This window comes from Cariama cristata, unplaced genomic scaffold (assembly GCF_000690535.1).
Source record: "Cariama cristata isolate BGI_N322 unplaced genomic scaffold, ASM69053v1 scaffold3279, whole genome shotgun sequence".
NCBI lineage: Eukaryota > Metazoa > Chordata > Aves > Cariamiformes > Cariamidae > Cariama > Cariama cristata.
Window position 1 is genome coordinate 16,212 of NW_009635065.1, and position 5,596 is coordinate 21,807.

Below are 5,596 nucleotides of genomic sequence, written 5' to 3' on the forward strand. Positions count from 1 at the left end.
GAAGAGTGGCAGGAAACTGAATCCGGGGTCCATGGCCCTGTATCCATTATTTTTCTGGAGAGATAAGCATGATACACCTCCGGCTGTGTGGGGGTGGTTAGGGATCCCACTGCACGATGTCACAGAATCACAGAATGATTGAGGCTGGAAGGGACCTCTGGAGGTCATCTTGTCCAACTCCCTTGCTCATCATGGCTACCTTAAAGCCAGTTGCCCAGGATTATGTCCAGATGGCTTTCGGATATCTCAAAGGTGAGCCCACAGTCTGTCAGAAGTGAGCATCACTATTTGCAACTCAGTACCAGGAAGAATTACTCAACAACCGTATCTGAGAGGTACAACTCGAGACCCATTCATGGAGTATGGGAACACGGGTGTGAGAGAAAACAGTATTTCAGGATGCAGTAGTGAGGTGATACAACATGAGACATCTCCAGGAAGACTTGCCTTAAAAAGGACTCCTTGAGAAGGAGGATTTCCCTGAGCCATCAGGCTGTGACATGGGAAAAAGCCACCCACTACCAGTGGGAAGGTGAAAGAGTTAAAAGCCCCAAGAACAAGGAAGATGTTGTAAGTGTCTTAGTTAATCAACTAAACAAAGGAAGGGTCTTTGGGGGATGGTTGGAATGGTTGTGAGGTGGGGAGGCTCCAGGACAGTCTCACTTTGGGCAGGGTCCTTTGTGATTTGGTGAGAGCTAGAATGGCTGTAAGGTAAGGAGGCTCCGGGACAATCTCACTAGACACCTCAGACAAGAATGCACCTCAGGATATCATATTTGCAACTGTGACTCATACACCCTGAAGAGTACAAAGAAACCAACAGGCATCAATCGAGACCAAGATAAGGAACTTGCGACAGTCATGAGCCTAGACAAAAGACCACCAGGGAAGAAGACTGCGAATGTGGATCAGACACTTGTATATATTAATGAGTTCCAGGAATTCTCATGTTTATGTAAACGAGCTGTCGGCAATCCTATGAATATGTATAACTTTATGCTATATAATCTCTGGAAGTTTACCACATTGTTGGAGCATTTATGGTGGAGCGATCCCCAGCGCTGCAATAAAGGATGCCTGCTTCATAACATTTTGACGTTACTGAGTTTCATTATGTCGGACTCCATACCCAGCCGCACCTCACTTCCCACTTTGCTGAGGAAAGTTAGAAATCAAGGGGGGTTGGATGTTACCGATTTTTGTATCAAAGTCAGGGCAGGGGGTGAAGGACTGCTGGTCAGTGGACATTTGGGCTGGAAATGTGAGTGCACACCAGTTTTCTGTGTGCTTGTCTCTGTGTTGCCTGGGCTTTTTCTAATGAGCCTGGCCTCAAGAGTGTGAGGGAAGGGAGGGGAGGGTGTGCTAGGAAAAGTCAAAGATTGGGCAAAATAAGAAAGCTTAGGAGAGCAGAAATAGTGTGGAGTGTCCAGGTTTGGCTGAAACAGAACTATTTCTGCTTTCAGTAGATTATATTTTCTTTTCTTCAGTTAAGTTCTCTTAGCGACTGCCCTGTCTGAAGCTGACTGCAGGTTTCAGGCAGTGCCTGCTGTCAGAGCTGATGGCAGTTAATGTCTGTAGGTGTTGCTGGGACAGGAGCAGGGTTGTTATGCAGAGAGGCCCATGGGTGGGTGCTTGTTCTCTGCGGGCTCTCTTGGGCTCCGCTGGGCTCCTCCTGGGGGGGAAGGCGGAGGAGGGGTTGCTCCCCCAGAAGCTGCAGAGGGGACAGGTGACCCAGGCCTGGCCAATGCCGTATTCCATCCCACTCATGGGAAAACTCGGTGTAAAAAAAACATCCCTCTCATGCCCACATGGCCATCATCCTTGTGGGACCCTGCTCGCTCTCCTGCCCCCGACCCTGACCCGTGCATCCCTCAAATCCCTCATCCCTCAATGCCTGCTGTGGAGTGGAGTTCTGGGATGTCGGGGTGCCTGCCCTGCCCTGTGAGCACTGCCAGTTGCTGTGGTGCAGCACGTGGTCCCATTGTCATGATCAGGAAAAGCAGTATCGGTTTTGTATATTCCTATTTCTATTATTAATAGTACTATTCCTAATATTATTTATACTCTTTTCACTGTTATTGTTTTATTAAAGTTTGGTTTAAGTTTCCAACCCACAAGTCTCTCTCCCTTTTCTCCTCTTCTTCCCTTTCGGGCAAAGGACGGGGTTAACAGAGAGCATCTGCCACCTGCTTTAAGTGCCGGCCCAGCCTTAAACGGTGACATGGAGGAATGGGGAATGTGGGCAGTTTCCCTTGGGGAAGAAGCAGGGCAAGCACTGCAGCCCCAAGGGAAAGGTATGGGCAAGGGCCGCAGGAGCAGGCAGATTTTGCCAGGTGCCACAGGTGAGCAGAGCATATGGACACAGCTCTTGAGATAGAACAACCCTGAGATGAGGGAGGGGACCCCAGGAGACCTCTAGTCCCACCTCATCCTCAAAGCAGGATGAGCTGTTTAGTCAGACCACATTATTCTGGGGTTCATACAGGCAGGTCTCAAAAATTTCCAATGACAGCGGCTGCACAAGCTTCCTGCATTACCTGCTGCATTGCTTGATTGTCTTCAAGGTCAAAAGGTATACCCTTATGTGCCATCTGCACCTTCTGCAGCACACCAGTTCTTGGAGTCAGGTATGGCTCAAGCGTGAGAGGTCCCTTTCTCTGTGCCTGGCCCCAGTACGCACCTCAGTACCCCCATCGGGCAAGGTACAAACACTCACCAAGCAGGCAGCAAGTGCCCAATGAGCTAGGCTAGCTAGGAACTCTATCAAGGCCTTGTTGGATGCTTGGCTGACCTCCTCAGGAGATGAAGGCAAAGCATTTGTGAGATATAGTGTGTTGCTGTTGCTTGTCCCAGTGCCGTAGCAGGTCCTGCACACCCAGGTGGCTTAGGCAGGCAGGACCAGCAGACAGAGCTGTGGCTTGTGACAGGCCTGACTTAGGCACCAGCACAATGTCTGGCTGTTATCCCACTGACTGGGTGCTAGCAGTCAAGTCCATCAATAAAATCCAACAAGATGCCTGAAGCAGAGATGTGCAGGAACATCTTGATAGGGTCAGTAACTCTTGAGAACTGTCATCCGGGACACAAGAAGAGGAAAAGGCTTAGCGAAAAGATCTGTGTACCACTGATGTGGCATAATACAAACCCCGAGGAGGTCCACCCCACTTTCTTGCACCCATTGGAAATGGGTTGTTGGAGCGAAGAGGGAGGAAGACAAGCAGTGGTTGCCAGAAATCCACCACAAGACTAAACAGACTCTGTGCTGGATAAGCACGTGGGTGACAGCCTCAGCTTGTCCTCCAAAATGAGGATCCAAATTGCAGTGCTGACAGGGTGTCCTTCTTTCTCATCTGAGTCTTGCTGCCATGGAGCTGGTCTGAATACGCTTGATGCAGTTTGAGGTGGATATGAGGTGTGTGATGTGCTGAGTAGCCCAGGTCCCAGGCTTTATGTTCTCTTTTGTGTTTTTTTTTCCAAATCTCCCAAGTGCTAGCAGTTTTGCAAACCAGGCCCCCAAATTTGTGAGAAACTTATGCAAAAATACACCCCCCTTCATTCTTTTATGTTCCCCACAGGATACTTGCCTGTTTTCCCATTATCTTATGCATTGGCAGTTGTATCCAACAGGTGAATGACAGCTTTTACCAGACTGGTTGAAAAATAGAAGGTCCCGGACGGGCTTTTTTCTCTGTTCAGCTTTCAGCAACACGGTGGGAGACTTTGTCTCCAGTCCCTGGGAGAAGGTCAAAACTCTCACAGCCGATGGGTCAGCCATGCACCACAGCGTGTTTATATGTAGTCGCCCAGTTTGAGGGGACAGCAGGGCTGTTAACATCACCTTGCACAGGATGTGTGTGCTGCTGGGATGAGAGTACCACTACTGGTCGCCCAGCCCCGCGGGACCCCCCGCATCCCCCAGAGCTGGGTTGCGGACAGAGCCATCCGTGAAAGCGGTCCCTAGGGCTGGGGCGGAGAGAAGGGATGAGGATGTGTACAGGGACAACCCGCGCAGCGCTAGCAGAGTGGCGCAGCGGAAGCGTGCTGGGCCCATAACCCAGAGGTCGATGGATCGAAACCATCCTCTGCTAATGCGTCACTTTTTATTTTAATCCATGCCCCTCCCCCACAGCCCCGCGAGGCAGCGGGAGTGACGCCTGCCGCTCGTGCCCAAAGGCGCTATCAGAGTTGGGCGCGGAGCAGGTTATCCCAGGTCGGCCGGTTAGCTCAGTCGGTTAGAGCGTGGTGCTAATAACGCCAAGGTCGCGGGTTCGATCCCCGTACGGGCCATGGAAAGTTCCGTTCTCTTTTCTCTGTGGCAGTGATGGTGCAGGGACAAGCAGTACCCTCGCCAGGGCCGCGCAACGCGGGGCGTCCGGGGAGACAGGCCAAAATAAAAAAGAAGAACCCGAGAGGTAAAAAATACATTGCTAATTAGCAGAGGATGATTTTGATTCATCAACATGTGGCTTACGGGCACCGCTCACTTCCACTCCACCACACTTCTGCTGTGGTGCCTGTTCAGAGGCACTCCATGTGCCTGCGCTGCTTGCAGCCGAAGGCGTTTTCTGCAGGAGCCCTCCCTGCATCACTCAGCTGTGAGGGATGGTCTCCTGGGGGAGCTTCACCCTCTAGTCTCCCCCCACACGTTCCCTACGCCTTCTTTTGCACGGTTTCAGTTGTGTTTGAGGACAAACTTCACCGCATGTTACAGCCAATAGTGCCCATTTAAGCAGTGAAGAATTGCCAAAAAAAACACCTTTGCACAGAAAGTCAGTGACCAGTCAGTGTGCAACACGCGCACCAGATTAAGCACCCTAATAGCATCACAAATGGGATTAAAATACACAAAATACATCACCGCCATCACAGCTCGCTGCACTGGAGGGGAGACCAAGGTTGTTGTTCATCTGGGAGCTCAATGCTTCTCACACCAGCTGGCCTCTGGGGAGAGGTTTCCCTTCCCTTCCCTTCCCTTCGTCTCTCTCTCTCCCTTTTTTTATTTTGGCCCATAATGAAAATTTGTCATTAGAGCCAATGTATGCCACCGGCTACAGATGCTGCGAATAGTTCTTTGTGCCTATGAGCCTGTACCAGCACCCTTTGTGTAACATGCACGGGATGCTCTGTTTAGTGCTGCCAAATCCAGCAGCCCAACATGGCCAAGGCTGCCATGGCTCCACGTCCCCAACTTCAGCCAGCAGCGAAGCTGAGCGTGTATCCCCAGGAGGCACATACACACTTACACTCCTGTCCTGGTTTTGGCTGGGATAGAGTTAATTTTCTGCTTAGCAGATGGTACAGTGTGTTTTTGACTTAGTGTGAGAATCATGTTGATAACACACTGATGGTTTAGTTGTTGCTAAGTAGCACTTATCCTAAATTAAGGACTTTTCAATTCCCCATGCTCTGCCAGCAAGCAGGTGCACAAGAAGCTGGGAGGGAGCCCAGCCAGGACAGCTGACCTGACCCAGCCAAAGGGATGTTCCATACCATAGAATGTCATGCCCAGTATAGAAACTGGGGGAGCTGGCTGGGAGGGGCTGCTCACTGCTCAGGCATCAGTCAGTGGGTGATGAGCAACTGCATTGTGCATCAC

At 50.8% G+C, this 5,596-nt stretch overlaps 2 non-coding genes across 2 annotated transcripts; both read left to right on the top strand.

Annotated features, from left to right (window-relative positions):
• Window positions 1–4,016: 4,016 nt before the first annotated feature.
• TRNAM-CAU lies at window positions 4,017–4,088 on the top strand. The gene has a single exon. It is a non-coding gene; the product is annotated as a tRNA-Met (tRNA).
• A 125-nt stretch (window positions 4,089–4,213) lies between these two features.
• TRNAI-AAU lies at window positions 4,214–4,287 on the top strand. The gene has a single exon. It is a non-coding gene; the product is annotated as a tRNA-Ile (tRNA).
• The last annotated feature ends 1,309 nt before the right edge of the window (window positions 4,288–5,596 follow it).